This window comes from Odontesthes bonariensis, chromosome 11 (assembly GCF_027942865.1).
Source record: "Odontesthes bonariensis isolate fOdoBon6 chromosome 11, fOdoBon6.hap1, whole genome shotgun sequence".
Classification (NCBI taxonomy): domain Eukaryota; kingdom Metazoa; phylum Chordata; class Actinopteri; order Atheriniformes; family Atherinopsidae; genus Odontesthes; species Odontesthes bonariensis.
This window is the reverse complement of record NC_134516.1, coordinates 1,353,597-1,369,308: the sequence shown is the minus strand read 5'-3', so window position 1 is coordinate 1,369,308 and position 15,712 is coordinate 1,353,597. Positions and strand designations below refer to the sequence as shown.

General features: G+C 42.1%; 1 pseudogene; it reads left to right on the top strand.

Moving 5' to 3' along the window:
- The first annotated feature begins 902 nt into the window (after positions 1-902).
- Positions 903-4,092, top strand: LOC142391282 (muellerian-inhibiting factor-like; annotated as a pseudogene).
- The last annotated feature ends 11,620 nt before the right edge of the window (positions 4,093-15,712 follow it).

The window sequence follows — 15,712 nt, the reverse complement described above, 5'->3', positions numbered from 1 at the left end:
TGACTGGTATGAGCAGATTCCCAATAAGGTTATCTACAATTGCCAAACTGGTATTAGTTCTGCCACACTGAAATGCTGATGCAGAGAGGGTTTTTTCCATGGTGGGGCTCAATAAAACCAAGAGCAGGAACACTTTGTTTCTGAATGGAACTGTGCCATCCATCATGACTGTGAAAATGGCTGACATTGAGCCACAGTGCTTTAAATGGGAGCCCCCAATATCAGTCATCAAGCATCAAAATCTGCCACAAACACTTCCAACAACACTCATAAACAAACACACACAGAGAGGGGCTGCTCAAGGGGCCCATTTGGGGTTATGTTTGTTTTTCTTAATTTAATTTGTCTGTTTTTTTGTTTGTTAAGACTTTGCATACCTAAAACAATTTATTTTAAAATATAGCAGAATTTAGTGTAAAAGTGAAGATTTGTGATTTTGGTATAAATAAAACAATTTCTTTGTTCTTTAAGTAGCTAGTTTATGGCGATGGGATACTGCAAGGGACCCCCCCCAAAAAAAACCCCCGAAAGAAACCCCCCCATGCACACGGCCCGGCCCCTGCCCCGCCCGAATCTCACTCCAAGCAAACTTGAAAACTTGAGAGCCCTGTAAAAGCTATATCTTTTTGTATAAACATCGAACTACATCTCCACATTCATTGTATCTTAAATCTGCGTGTCTTTGAACCTAAACTTAGTAAATTCTCTGGGTGAAATTCCTGGAGTGGCGTTGTTGGATCACACCGAAAACCATTTGAGCTTAACCTAGTCTGCTCGGCTGCCACATTAACGTGACACTTAGATGCGCATTTAGGCACTTTCGGCTTGCCATAGACACTTCGGAGAAAGGCATGTCGGAGGTCTGCACGTCGGAGGTCGGAGTTTTGAGCAGACAGTGAAGCATGTTGGCCGTGCTGGTGATATTCTCGAGCTGGCTCGGGGTGGCAGTGCAAGTCGTGCATCGGCAGAGTCCACTTCCCATCCCCGGAGCATCAGGTCAGGCGGTGTCAGTTGATTGATGCAATCTTGTGCAGCATCGTTGCCTTATTCGGTTGGTTTTCATTTAGTTTTGAGCAAAAAAAAACTAAACTGAATACTAAACTTTTTTCAATTCAGAGCACGCCTTCCCATCAGCAAACGTAGCTTCCTCAGCACCTCATAACCTCATACCCTGCTTTGTGGATGACATAGTTGCTGCACTGCACGAAGCAGTCGGGAACGATGGTGACCTCGCAGACAGCAGTCTGTCTCTGTTTGGAGTCTGCAGGGCCTCAGATAACTCATCACGCTTGTTGTTGTCACGGCTCGCTGAAGCACTGAGGCGGAACAGGAGAGCCGGTCTGGAAGTTTTGCATCCGGCTGCAGGTAGTAGTTCTTTCTGGCTGCAATGTCATTTTTGCTGAAATGGGTTTTTTTTGTTTGTTTTTTTTATCACACATTGCATCTTGTTTTCTCCATCAGTGCTGGTGTCGGAGCAGGACGATGAGCGAGCAGCCATCGCGGTAACCTTTGACCTCCCTCGATCCCCTTTGCTCAAGCTTAACCCGGTGCTGCTCTTCACCTTTGAAAGTCCCCTCACAGGCGGTGACCTGGATGTTGCGCTCACTGGTCAGACTCTACAGCCTCACACACAGGTGATGAAAGGCCAGGCGGGAACACTGCATGGACTATGCTGTTAAATCTGATGTGAGAATGGGACAATTGCTTTTCGATATTTCATTGCTTAAGGAAAACAGTGTTGGAGACAAAAAAAAGTTTCCAAAGAGAAAATCGAAAGGCATCGAACTTGTAGATTTTAAATGCTGTCACCTGCTAATGTTATAAATTGGCTTTATTCTTAGACTTTATGTATTCATATTCTGTAGTTCTCTAGATAATCTATTTTCCTAGTTTGTACGTTACACTCTGCTCATACAACGCGAATGTATGTTCAAAACTTTAAGATGACGTAGCGGGATAAAATAACTGGGTCAGATAAAGCGTCTCTTAGGACAGATAGGTCTGGTACAGTAGATGCACGCCTGAAACAGCACTCACACACACACATCGCTTATCACATCCAAAGAACATGACAAAGACGGTGGATGGCCTGCTCACATCATGAGTAAATATTCAATGATGCGTCATCAAATGTAGGTACAACCTCTGAGATGAACATAAATATGGAATGTTTCCGTATCTCGGGACTTGGTCGGACGGATTTCATGCGAGAACTCTGTCTCTCCAAGTCCAGCGCTGATACTTGACCTGTGACCTCCAATAAATACTTTGTTTAACTTAAGACTGATCCAACTGGTTCTTGGGCTTCCAATATAAAGAATCGGGCTAACACTAACCAGAAGTTTACCTGTTGTCTGTTCCAGTCTGTGTGCATTACACAAGGAACCCAACACATACTGCTGACAGGAAAGCCATCAGAGGACAGTGATGAGCAGAAATGGACGATTTCTATTGAGGCGAAATCCCCCAATATGAGTGAGATATGATTTTCATTTGCTTTCATGGTCATATGTCGTGTGCACCCTCGTCACGCTTCGTCTCATTGCAGGGCAAAACCTTAAAGACGTCCTTATTGGTGGAAAATCAGGAAGTAACATCCCCATAACACCACTTCTGCTTTTCTCAGGGGAAACTGGACCTGAAACAAGGTTGCTTTTGCTCTCACATCCCTCCTTTGAAAATAAGTGTTGTCACAGTGGTGCTCAGTGACATGTCTCACGCTCTGTTCCAGACCTGCGCAGGGTTCTTCACAGACCTTCTTCCTCTGTGAGCTGAGGCGGTTCCTGGATAACGTCCTGCCTCAGGACCACACCAAGCTCCCTCTGCTCCCAATGGATTCCTTACAGTCCCTGCCTCCCCTGGCACTTGGCTTATCCTCCAGCGAGACAATGCTGGCAGGCATCATCACCTCCTCTGCCCCTACTGTCTTCTCCTTCACTAGCTGGGGCTCCAAATCTCCGGTGCAACACGGACGGTTGGCCCTGTCTCCCGCACTGTTAGAGGAGCTCGGGCAGAGGCTGGAGCAGAGTGAGATGCAGATATTGGAGTTTATAAGTGAGGCAAACGTGGATCCCAGAGCCACAGAGAGGCTAGGGAGGCTCAAAGGACTCAGTGCTTTTCAAAGGAAGGAAACAGCAGCAGGTGATGTGGAGAGATAACCGTTTCGTAAGGCACGGACCACTGTAGACTTGAATCTGACCTTTTTTTTTTTTAACCCACAGACATAATAAATCTCTTTTCAACTCATGCTCCTCTTTTCTCTTCTGCTTTGAACAGGTGAGAGTCAGTACTGTGCATTTCTCCTGCTGAAGGCCCTGCAGACGGTGGCCCATGCATATAACATGCAGAGAAAGCTGCGGCCCACCAGAGCCGGACTCGACAGTCCATCGGGGAGCAACAAATGTGGCTTGAGGAGTCTCACCGTGTCCTTCGAAAAGCTTCTTTTGGGCCCACGGACGGCCAACATCAACAACTGCCAAGGCTCGTGTGCTTTCCCACTGATCAACGGCAACAACCACGCCGTCCTGCTCAACTCGCACATCGAGAGCGGCAATGCGAACGAGCGGGCCCCCTGCTGTGTGCCGGTGGCCTACGACCACCTGGAGGTCATAGACTGGAACGAGGAAAATTCTTTTCTCTCCATCAAGCCAGATATGATAGTGAAAGAGTGTGGATGTCGCTAAAGCCGTTCGCCCCTCGGAGACCACTTTAGATATTTTGCTTGTTTGCCGTAACCCTTGCTGAGTGTCACATGTTTAGTGGGGAAAAAAGTGTCACTTAATGTTTGTTGTGTGCAGTATTTATGCAGTACAGTTATAGTACATGCAAGTTAACACAGAGGTGCTTTCACTTTATACAGTGTTATCTGTTCTGAAATTTGTTATGGGATTACAATCAATATATGGCTCACGTACAATGTATGTTAACAGAGTTATAAGACCACACTATATAAGATGATTATTTCTAATGGCAATGTCAGATAATTTTACAGTGAGTTTAGTTTTTAATTTTCCAAATCATGTGTAATAAGATATTTAAATGTCTCAATATGGCGTCTTCTGTATGATTCATTAAATGATGGTAAAAAATTTTAGCTGGTTGAATGTAGCATTCTGAATCTTTATAGATTAAATGAAAAGTATACATAATAACGTCTGTGTTCTGCTGTTTGAACAGGTGATGACCTTCCGTGTGCATTTCCCGTGTTACTCTTTAGCTTTTGGCTTCAGGATTGCTTTGTTGACGATCGGTTTTTTTCTTCTTCTTATTGCTCCAAGTTCTTCGGTCCCCCACCACCACATGAAAGTGTCCCACATGGAAATCTGGAGGCAGAAAACATGCAGCCACGAGCTGTCCAATTCACACAGTAAAGGCCACAAAAGTACACACTGTAAACTGAGAAAGATAAAGAGAATATATAGCAAAACAGAAGGACCCGCTCAATGTTTGGTAAACAAATATTCTTTTTACCCAAAAGGATATACAGTGGTAATTATACTAGAGATAAATAATCCAAAAAAATAGGCCAAACAAAAAACCTAGATATCTTCATATGTCTAAAGAAATATGTTTTCAAGTATAATGACTACAGTTTTTAAGTATAAAAATCTAATTACAACCCCTATGTATCAAAGGCTGGGGCGCTGTGTGAAATATAAACAAAAACACATTGTGATGATCCGCAAATGTCATTAACCAGAGTCTTATGCACAACAGAACATGGACAACTCATTGTTGAAAGTAACAGGGGCGTCGAGAGACCTGGTCATTCAGGTGTTGCGGAAATTTTAGTAAGGCACAGAGTCAGTTATTTTCTGAGGAGATAAGATGCTTTTAATAATATCTTGCAAGAGAGAACAACACAGAACAGAGTTCAGAGTTGCTCTGACTCTTAGGCGAAAACAAGTCAGTTAATATACAGGTTAATACGTAGTCACTCCTTTGATATGTTCAAGACTTTGTTATCTATCTTTCCTCCCTTTCTCCAGCCAAGGCACCTCGGTACCGTGCCATCTTCCCTGTCAAACTCCTTAAAGTTGTTAAATCATAAGAGCACAATACCCTCATTGAAAGAGGGAGAAAAGAGAAAAACAAGTGTCTTAAATTAGTTATTACCGGGTGATACAGAGTAACACTCATACAATGTATATAGGAATTCATTTTTCCCTTACACGGGGCTTCAGCCCCGAATCTCCGGGGGTCCAAATTTCACAAATGAGGCATCGTTGGAATCCTTGGATCATGACGAGTCCAACTATGACGTCAATTTGCGTATACTTAGATTTTCCGCCATTTTGAATTAAATCAAAAAGCTTAAAAAAGCATTTCAGGTCACAGAGATTGTCCAATTTTCACGAAATTTGGCACATAGACTCTTAAGACCAAGCCGCACAGAAGTTACTCAAGGGAATTTTTAATTAGGCTTCCGATTTTCCATAAAAGCCAATCAAACTTGAGGTTGACGCCTCCAAACTGGAAGTGAGGCCATATCTTGGTAACCATTTGATGTTATGACGTCAAACTACTAACAGAGACTCAAGACCCCTACAGTAAGAGGCACAAAGGTTTGGTGACGTTTGGCCTATAGGTGGCGCTATATGTTTCAAAAATGCATTTTTGCTCATATCTTTGGACCCCTTGGTCCAAATTTCACAAATAAGGTACTGCTGGAATCCCTGGATGCAGACGAGGCCAACGTACCTCATGACATCATGAGCACCATATTGGATTTTCTGCCATTTTGAATTTATTTGAAAACATTCAAAAAGCATTTCAGGCCACGCATATTGTCCAATCTCCACGAGACTTGGCACATAGAATCTGCAGACGAAGCCGCAAAAAAGTTACCCTGTGGATATTTTTATTTCACTTCTGTTTAACCGCGGCAGCCAATCAAACTCTACGCCGACACGCAAATGGGACATTTGGCCGTATCTCTGCGATGCATTTATGTATCAATGCCAAACTTGGTGCATGGACTCATGACCCCTTCCTGAGCAGCCCAAGCCTTGCCTATTGTGCCATTCTGCTAGGCCCCCATATTGCTGCTTGCAGCTATATTTATTAATATCGTTTTAAGATCAAATCAAATGCAAAACAATCCGAAATTGGTGTCAAACTGCAGAATGTTAAATTTGAAAAAGAAACACGTTGGTCCACCCCCCTCCCCTCCCCTCCCCATCACGAATGGTTGCATCCATATCGCAGAATCTCTTTGCCGTACTGACGTGGAGTCAGTACGGACACAAGCTGTCAGATGGAGTCTGTTCACAGGTGGGTAACATGCATCAAAGTGTAATATGGTTTGGAAACGTTTATAATTCCTCATAGATTGAAGGCGCTGTACACAATAAAAGTATTATTATTATCATTTTCAAGCCAGCTGGGTCTCATTCACAGACATCCCAAGTCTCCCGGAAGTTCCGGGAGTCTCCCTGATATTGATAGTTTATCACGGATGCCCGCAAGTCGGATAAAATATCCCGGATTTTAGACTATGCAAGGGAGTGGTTTTTTTTTTTCAATGCGAGTGAGAGCGTGCAGGCAATACACTTTGTCACTCTGCACTTTACTTACTGTACCTTTGCACATCCCTATTTACCTCTAATTATTCACCCGTCCATTTGTCTGTACTTGTGTGTTTATTTTGTCTTACCTGTGTGCATTATTGTATGTTGCGTATTTTGAGTGTGTTATAATGTTGCTGCACATTGGAGTATGGGGGAACGCAATTTCGATCCTCTATGTAATTACTTGCACTGATTGCATAGTTGGATTGACAATAAAGTTCACTTTGACTTTGACTTTGATAACTTGTGCGCCATGCACGAGAGAGAGAGGGGTGTGAGAGGTTGCTTGTGAAACCTGTGCGTATCTGTCCAAAGCGATTCAACAAACGTTCAGGGCGACTGCTTGTCAGAAGGCTGATTGGTTTAGTCAGCAAAATAAGCCAAAAACCTTCGGTGTGGGAGGGCTTCGATTTACTCTCTGACAGTCACCTAAGTTACCACTCAAAACTGTGTATCCTGCAAAATGGCAGAGCGTGAATCCTCGAGTAAAAAACGAAAATATAAGATTCATTTTACAGCAGAATATACTAAAGTATATCCATGTCTAGAGAAGATGAAGAATGATGACACCGTGCGAGATGCACTGTATGCAGTAGTGACTTCAGTATTGTCCACTGCGAACTTAATGACTGTAAAAGACATGTAGGTAGGCTAAGTTGAACGCGCAATCATCTGCATTTTATTTCTGTAGGTTAAATGCTGTTATAAAATAAAGCAAAACGTATCAAAGACTTATTTGAAGTATCAATACACATTTAGTTACTCAATTGTGTAGGCATATATCTAACTAGCCAGCTACAGTATCTAACTATATCCAGCCTGTCTAAGCCTTTTAAAAAATTTGGGATGAGCAACATTTCTGCTGCTACAATAATCCCAAGGGAAACACTGTTTTAATGTACTAAAAGTGGAATGCTCATGCATGTATGTAGACCAAATATTGAAGTGAAATCACACTTGGGTGTTGAAAAAACTGTTGTATATGGGTTCATATAAAGTACAAAGTAAGATGGGCTTCCTAAAAAAATTGCCACCCTACAATATATGCCTGCCCCCCCATGTATAAATCTCTAGAATCGCCACTGGGACTCGAGCAGCAGCGTTCTGGATGTACTGCAGCTGTCTTACAGCCCGTTTAGAGCCCAGTGAGAAGGCCGTTACAGCAGTCTAACCTGCTGGAGACAAACGCATGGATCAGTCTCTCTAAGTCTGCTTTAGACAATATTCCTTTGATTCTGGCAATGTTTTTCAGATGGTAAAAAGCTGCTGATGTTACAGATTTAATGTGGCTGTTAAAGTTCAGGTCTGAGTCCAATATTACCCCGAGATTTCTAACTTGATAGTTAGGTTTTAGGTTTTAGGATATAAAAATGATATCCAAGACTTGTGGAAAGAAGTAAAATGATTTAAAAGCAAATAAAGCGATAAGCAGCAGGAGGAGACACGTCTGCACTATTCAGAAGCAGGAAGCAAGAATAATTTAACATACTCTGTGATATTCTGTTCTGAAACATGTAAATATAAACACCTAACTGTAACCCACGGCCGTATATGTATACGCTTTGCTTTGCAGTAAGACGTGTTGCATCACTTCCTGTTACCTTGCTTGTGCACTGTGGAATTTCTTGCTCCGCTTGGAGTACTGATAATCACTTTATTTCGATCTATAACTTACACAATTTTGCATAGTTAAACTCTATAGCTTACCGTTCTGTTCTAACACACTCCTACAGATCTTTAATCTTTATTGTCACTTTTTAGCGGTGTGTCTGGTTCTCTAGCGTAGCATGGCTACCGGTTCTCTTCCTCCTTCTCCTGCTTTCACCTGCTCCGTGTGTCAGATGTTTAGTTACTCCTCTGCCTCCTTTAGCGATAATGGTACATGTAACAAATGTAGTCTTTTTGTAGTTTTGGAGGCGAGGTTATCTGAATTGGAAGCTCGGCTCTGCACTGTTGAAAATCAACCGATAGCGAGCCAGGTCCCTTTAGCCAGTGTGGAGCCACCTAGCGTAGCTAGCTCAATTAGCCTCCCCCCTAGCAGAACCTGAGCAGCCAGGATTACAAGGTGGCTGGGTGACTGTCAGGAAGAGGCATAGCTCTAAAGTCAAGCCCGTTGTTCACCATCGACCTGTCCACGCTTCAAACAGATTTTCCCCACTCAGCGACACACCCGCTGAGGACAAAACCCTGGAAACTGGCAGCTCTATAGTCAGAAACGTGGCATTAGAGACACCAGCGGCCATAGTCAAATGCATTCCAGGGGCCAGAGCGGGCGACATAGAATCCTATTTAAAACTGCTGGCTAAGGATGAACGTAAATATGGTAAAATAGTTATTCACGTCGGCGTTAATGACACCCGGTTACGCCAATCGGAGGTCACTAAAATTAATGTTGCATCGGTGTGTAATTTTGCCAAAACAATGTGGGACTCCGTAGTTTTCTCTGGACCCCTGCCAAATCTGACCAGTGATGACATGTTTAGCTGCATGCCGTCCTACAATCGCTGGTTGTCTAGATGGTGTCCAGCAAACAACGTGGGCTACATAGATAATTGGCAATCTTTCTGGAGAAAACCTGGTCTGATGAGGAGAGACGGCATCCATCCCACTTTGGAAGGAGCTGCTCTCATTTCTAGAAATATGGATGAATTTATTTGCCACCGTAAAACATGACAATCCAGGGCTCAGACCAGGATGCAGAGTTGTAGTCTTACACACTTCTCTGCAGCTTCCCACCTGCTGCTACCCACCCAATCAATTAAAGGCGGGGTAGGGGATCTTTTTCTGGAACATTTTTTTACATATTGCTTGAAATACTCTTCACACCCTCATTGCAACCAATTAATTAAAAGTTTTGACACAAATATGAAAAGTTTTAGTGGCCTCTAGAACGTACAATCTAGGAAAAACAGTATCCAATCATTCTGAACGGACCGTTCAGAATGATTGGATTCTGATGCCGTCTATCAAACTGCAACCTGCTCCTCCCTCCCCTCCCCCTCCCCCTCCCTCCCCCTCCTTCCCCCTGTGCGCGTACCCTGCTCCGTGAACGAAGCTTGGCAGGAAGCTAAACTAGAGCCAGCTTGGCTAGCACCTAGCATTATTAAACGTATAGTTAGCATAAACTAAATACTAAATACGACAACGATCGATGCTTGCTGTCAGAACAGCGCTCGTGCACCTTCGTGCTCGTGCGCGTTCATGTACTCTAGAGGCGTGCCTTCGGGGGAAAGTGAAGAAAAGGGTTGGGACTTTTTACCTCTGTATTTTCAAAATGCAGCTTCGCTGGACTCAAAATCCAGGATCTCCTAACCTACCTTTAACACAAAAGGAGCAAATCCTCTTGTGCAAAAAAAAATTAAAACAAAAACTTTAACTGAACAAAAACATCAAACTATTAAATGTGGTTTGCTGAATATCAGATCTCTCCTTTCCAAGTCTCTGTTAGTGAATGAGTTGATTTGTGATCATCATATTGATATATTTAGTCTTACAGAAACCTGGCTGCAGCAGAAGGATCATGTTAGCATTAAAGGGGAACTCCGGGGCATTTGAAGCATGTTTCCATTGCTAGAGGTTGTCAAATACTGACAGTAGGACACAGACTGGTGCAAATCTGCGCTCCCTGTGTGGAGATCGCTCTGTTCGCTCAGCCTGTCATGCGAGGCTAATACGTGGTGGCTAAGGGGCAAGCGCTAACCCTTCCACGTAAAACAACAACTTGCACACTGCAGAAACGTCACACCACTTTATAAACCATCCGACAATAAAGTCACAAGCCTTACCATCAAAACCATATGCATGGTTCTCACATTACTGGCATGGGGACGTTACAAAACAACTTTAGAAACAGCGGCTGGTTGTAGGCTCGCGCATGTGAAAGCCCAAAAGAGTCGATGGACGATAATCCCATATACAAAACAATTATATTCTCTAGAAAAACTGCGTTCAAGTATTTAAAACATTACAACAATACATGCCCAGTAATATTGTTGTAATGTTTTAAATACTTGATCTTGTGCTGACTTATGGCATTGAGAGTGAACAGTTAACAGTGTTCCCTCATAACTCTGTCTTATCTGACCATTTTCTGATAACCTTTGAGTTTACATTACTTGACTATACAGTTTCTGAGAAGAAATGTACATATAGAAGGTGTCTATCAGAGGATGCTGTAACCAGATTTAAAGAGTTAATTCCATCATCCTTTTCTTCACTGCCATGTGCAGATATGACAGAGGACGACTACCTAAACTTTACTCCAGCAGCACTTGACTCTCTTGTTGATGTTATAGAATTATTGTCTTAACTCCCTATTAAGATTTTGCTTACCATCCTATAACATCTGATGAGAAGTGAAATATAGACTTTCAATGTTTGTGCCGGCCGGCCACGTGTTTATTTTCTTCTGCAAAAGAGGTCAATCCTCACCAGTCAGCGTTCGTGGTAAGAAGAGACCCAGAACAAAGGAAATCAGAAGCATTTATACAGAAAGAGGAGGGTTTGGACTTTCAGGTGACACCTGAAAGAACACACCGTGTGTATTCTCCAACTGTCTCCTTGCCACACCCCCTGGGGGAAAGTCTCGCACTTTGGGGAGATGCAGAATCCGGAGACAATGGTCATTTGAATGATTATTGTCAATGTGTTAATCAACAGACACATGGTCTGCAGACATTGGGTCTACAACAAAGTGTCTTTTAAGAGACAAAAGGTTAGCAGACATCGAATTTACCATAACACTTGTCCCTTTTGATTATTAATTAATCATTAATAGGAGAAAACCATAAAAAAAAAAAAAAAAATGAAATAGTGTAAAACTAAAGGAAAACAATATTGAAATAGAATTTTAAAAAGATAAAAATTAGAAATCATCAACCACTTTCTTTCAATTGAGTAGACCTAATCACTAATAGAAAACAAAACAACCTTAAAGAAAAATAAAAAGGAATTAAAAAAATAAAAGGGAACAAAATTAAAAATAGTCATAACTATTATCACTAATTCACACAGATTGAAAAATATATCATCCTGGTGGTTGTCTACAAGAGAGAAAATAATGGGAATATAAAAACAAACAAACAAAACCAAACCAACACAAAGCAAAACAAAGAAAATAAAAATAAACATTTACAAAATGTTATCATCAAAGTCTGATTTGGTGTCAGGAATGTGAACAGAGGTTGAATTTTGGTCGGCCTTATTGGCATACACATGAACATACGTGGAGGAGTAAATCATCTTTGTTATGAGCACATCAAACAGCCATTTTAACACGCATGGAATTAAGATGCAGAGCAAAAAGAAAATTATTATTAAAAACCGTGATGGCCATCTTTGGCTCTAAGATTTTAGCCTAGAAAGTCATTCACTGCTGGTGGAGGTTGAATGGCATCTTGCATATTTTTGATGATGCTGGTAATGTTCTCATATTCATCAGAATGGTTGTCTTCAGTTCTAGAGGTCCGCTTGACCGTCTTAAAATCTACCAGCATGTTAAATTGGGAGCCATGTGGGTCGGGTGACCCATTGACTAAAACTGAGTTGTTTGTGTATACCCGAGCTTGGATATTTAATTCCACACCAATACGTGCCATGGTGTAGTTTGTTGAAACACGTCTAGTTGGCGTTTATTGAGTTGATTCCTTGCGTCGTCCTCTCTGGCGTCTGTGCGTCCTTGCACCGTTCGTTCCTGATGTCATCCATCTTCCTTGGCGTCTGTGCGTCCTTGCACCATTCGTCCTCGTGTTGTTCCTCCTCGGCGTGTGTTCCTCCTTGTCGTTCCGGTTGGCAGCTTGGCTCCTCCGTTGGCTCGGGGATCTTCCTTCAGTGGTTGGCGTGAACCCGCGTCGTTTCTCTGCCATCGTCACAGCGGTATGCGTCATCATAAGGTCCTGGGATGGATCTCGTTACCCTTTGGAATGCCGGTGCTTCCTTCTCAGGCCCTCCACCCCCACTCAGTCGTCAGGCTGGAAGTCATGGCGTGAAGTGGAAGCTGGTGGTGATTTTACCTGCTGACACAGAGAGACAGAATAAGTTTTGCAATATTTTAACATATTTCCTTGTGTGAGTGGAATGGAGTGGCCTGGTTACAAACTCCGTGTGTAAAAGAATTGCAAAAGGTCTTATGTGTATGTTAAATGTTTTCCTTATTCTAATATGCATAAGGACAATAGGCTTTTGTCCCTGGCAGTCCTGTTTCCTCACAACACTACGCTAATTTGATTTTAGAGTGTCATTTTCTGGCAGGGTGTTATAAACAATGTTGTTTGAGGTTAATAGCAAGAAATGTATTAATTTGGGTTATTGCAGAATTGACAAAGTGAGCTGGGAATAATCTCTGTTAGCAGAGCCTTTTTGGTATTTTGCTTGGAATACTTCAATTCAGTTCGACCACATGTCGATCTATTTCTAAGCAATTATTAAATCTATCGTCAGGTGTTCAAATGGTCTGTCTGTGGTGGGTGAGTGGGTGTGATCGTTTTGTTTTACCTGTTATGCGTTGCACAAACCATTCATGATTGATGAAACTTGAAGAAAATCTGAAAATCCTTTAGTGAAAACAGTGTTGGGTTATAGCATCCATTATTCCCCCCTTTTGACACATGGTTCAACCCATGTGTCACTTATGCAAAGTGAGGAAAGAAATGTTCAGGCAGGAAAGATTTATCGTCAGGTCCACACCACACAGCTTCCTTTTCTGTGTGGCACTGGAGCGTCTTTTCCTGTGGTGTGGCGAAGGGCTGTGTTGCTGTAAGAAAGTTGGGAATGGTAACAGGAATTGATACAAATAAAGGATCAGTGTGTTGGAATGTCGCTCTGTTTGCAGCCAGCGGCATCCTCGCCTGCATTTCCTAGAGAGAGACAGGATCTGAATGTTGTTAGTGTGAGAATAGAATATCAACATCAGAATAGACCTGCAAAGTGGGATGCAAATCTTTAGGTCATCAGCATATTGTAACAAAGTAGTGTCTGGAGAGAAAACAAAGGATTCAAGACTGTCTGAGCGCTTCATTGGCTTTCACAGTATTCTTGAAACAGACGTGTGAATGTATGGCCTCGTGTGCTGAAGTTGAAAGCAAACCAGAATTAGCTTCCTGTGTAAACCTGGAGCCTCAAATTAGATGTCTGAAAAAGTTGACCATTGAAACAAATATTGTATTAATTGGCTGCATTACCTGCTTGCAGACCCTGAACAACACGCCACTGTGTTAGCTGATCTTTATCTCTGATCTTCTTATCAGGAAATAAATGTGTGTGTTTTGGAGAATCATCATCCGGGACAATGACTCCTGCTGTCTTAAGAGGCTCAAAGAATTGATGGCTTCTTGTTTAACTGAATTACTAAGTTTAAAGTCTGATTTTGGAGTGATGACAACATTTTCACAAACTTTGAAAAACATCATACTTACCGACAGTCCACAGTGACTTGGAGACCTCCTGTAAGGCTGTTTGAGTACAGTGTTTTCTTTGGACAAACAACAAAAGTTTTTTAGAAGTGCTTTAGTTACCAGCTGGATTTTCCTTTGGGTGTGCACACAGATGTCACTTTTCCTTTTTTTTTTTTTTTTTTCTCTAGTAAACTCTTTGAATTTTGTTCTGTCTTATTATTTCCTGTTCTCTATTCTTCAGTTTTTTTTTTCTAACTTTGATATGTCTTTTAAAATAAAGGATCCCCCTATTGGAAACCCAAACTCATTCGTCCAAACATTTAGATATTTTAAACTTCTTTCCCCACATTTCCTTCTCATAACGTCAACAAGTGGCCCTCCCCGGAGGCTGCGCTCCCTCAACGGGGACCCTGCTTCCCACCCCAACTAGGAAGCGTCGTACGACTGATTATTCTCCAAGTAGAACTTTCCTCTGCTTCGTTTTTCTTAAAGTTTACAAGCAGCAAAAAACTACAAACAAACACATTCACCCTTCTGACAAACACATTCATCTTTCTGCTTCGTTTTTCTTAAAGTTTACAAGCAGCAAAAAACTACAAACAAACACATTCACCCTTCTGACAAACACATTCATCTTTCTGCTTCGTTTTTCTTAAAGTTTACAAGCAGCAAAAAACTACAAACAAACACATTCACCCTTCTGACAAACACATTCATCTTTCTGCTTCGTTTTTCTTAAAGTTTACAAGCAGCAAAAAACTACATTAGACAAACGTTTTACGAACATTTAACACCCTCTGCTTCGTCTGTCTTAAGTTCCCAAGCAGTAAAAAAAACTTTGCCACCTGCTAAGATCATGAGAAATGGAAATGTTAAAACCCAAATTTGAAATAATAATTTAGAAGTCAATATTTCAGTACTCACCAGATGGTTTTTCGCTGATCTATGTTCGTTGGACTTCAGCGGCAACGATTCAGGACAAATACACGGTTAAGCCCTCCCGTCTTAAAAACTAAACAGACGTTCAGAGGCTGAATTATATAATTCAGGACGGCCAATCGCTTCCCGTGTTTTGCCCCGGACGATTGCGCGTGAATCCTGCCGACAACGCCAAATTGTTATGGAATTATTGTCTTAACTCCCTATTAAGATTTTGCTTACCATCCTATAACATCTGATGAGAAGTGAAATATAGACTTTCAATGTTTGTGCCGGCCGGCCACGTGTTTATTTTCTTCTGCAAAAGAGGTCAATCCTCACCAGTCAGCGTTCGTGGTAAGAAGAGACCCAGAACAAAGGAAATCAGAAGCATTTATACAGAAAGAGGAGGGTTTGGACTTTCAGGTGACACCTGAAAGAACACACCGTGTGTATTCTCCAACTGTCTCCTTGCCACACCCCCTGGGGGAAAGTCTCGCACTTTGGGGAGATGCAGAATCCGGAGACAATGGTCATTTGAATGATTATTGTCAATGTGTTAATCAACAGACACATGGTCTGCAGACATTGGGTCTACAACAAAGTGTCTTTTAAGAGACAAAAGGTTAGCAGACATCGAATTTACCATAACATTGACAGCACTATAGTTTCAATGCGTACAGCACTGGACAATGTTGCTCCTCTGAAAAGGAAGGTAATCAGTCAGAAGAGGCTGGCTCCTTGGTATAATTCACAGCTGCGTGCTTTAAAGCAGACTGCAAGAAAGCTGGAGAGACAGTGGCGTTCCTCTAATTTGGAAGAGTCTCAGTTAGT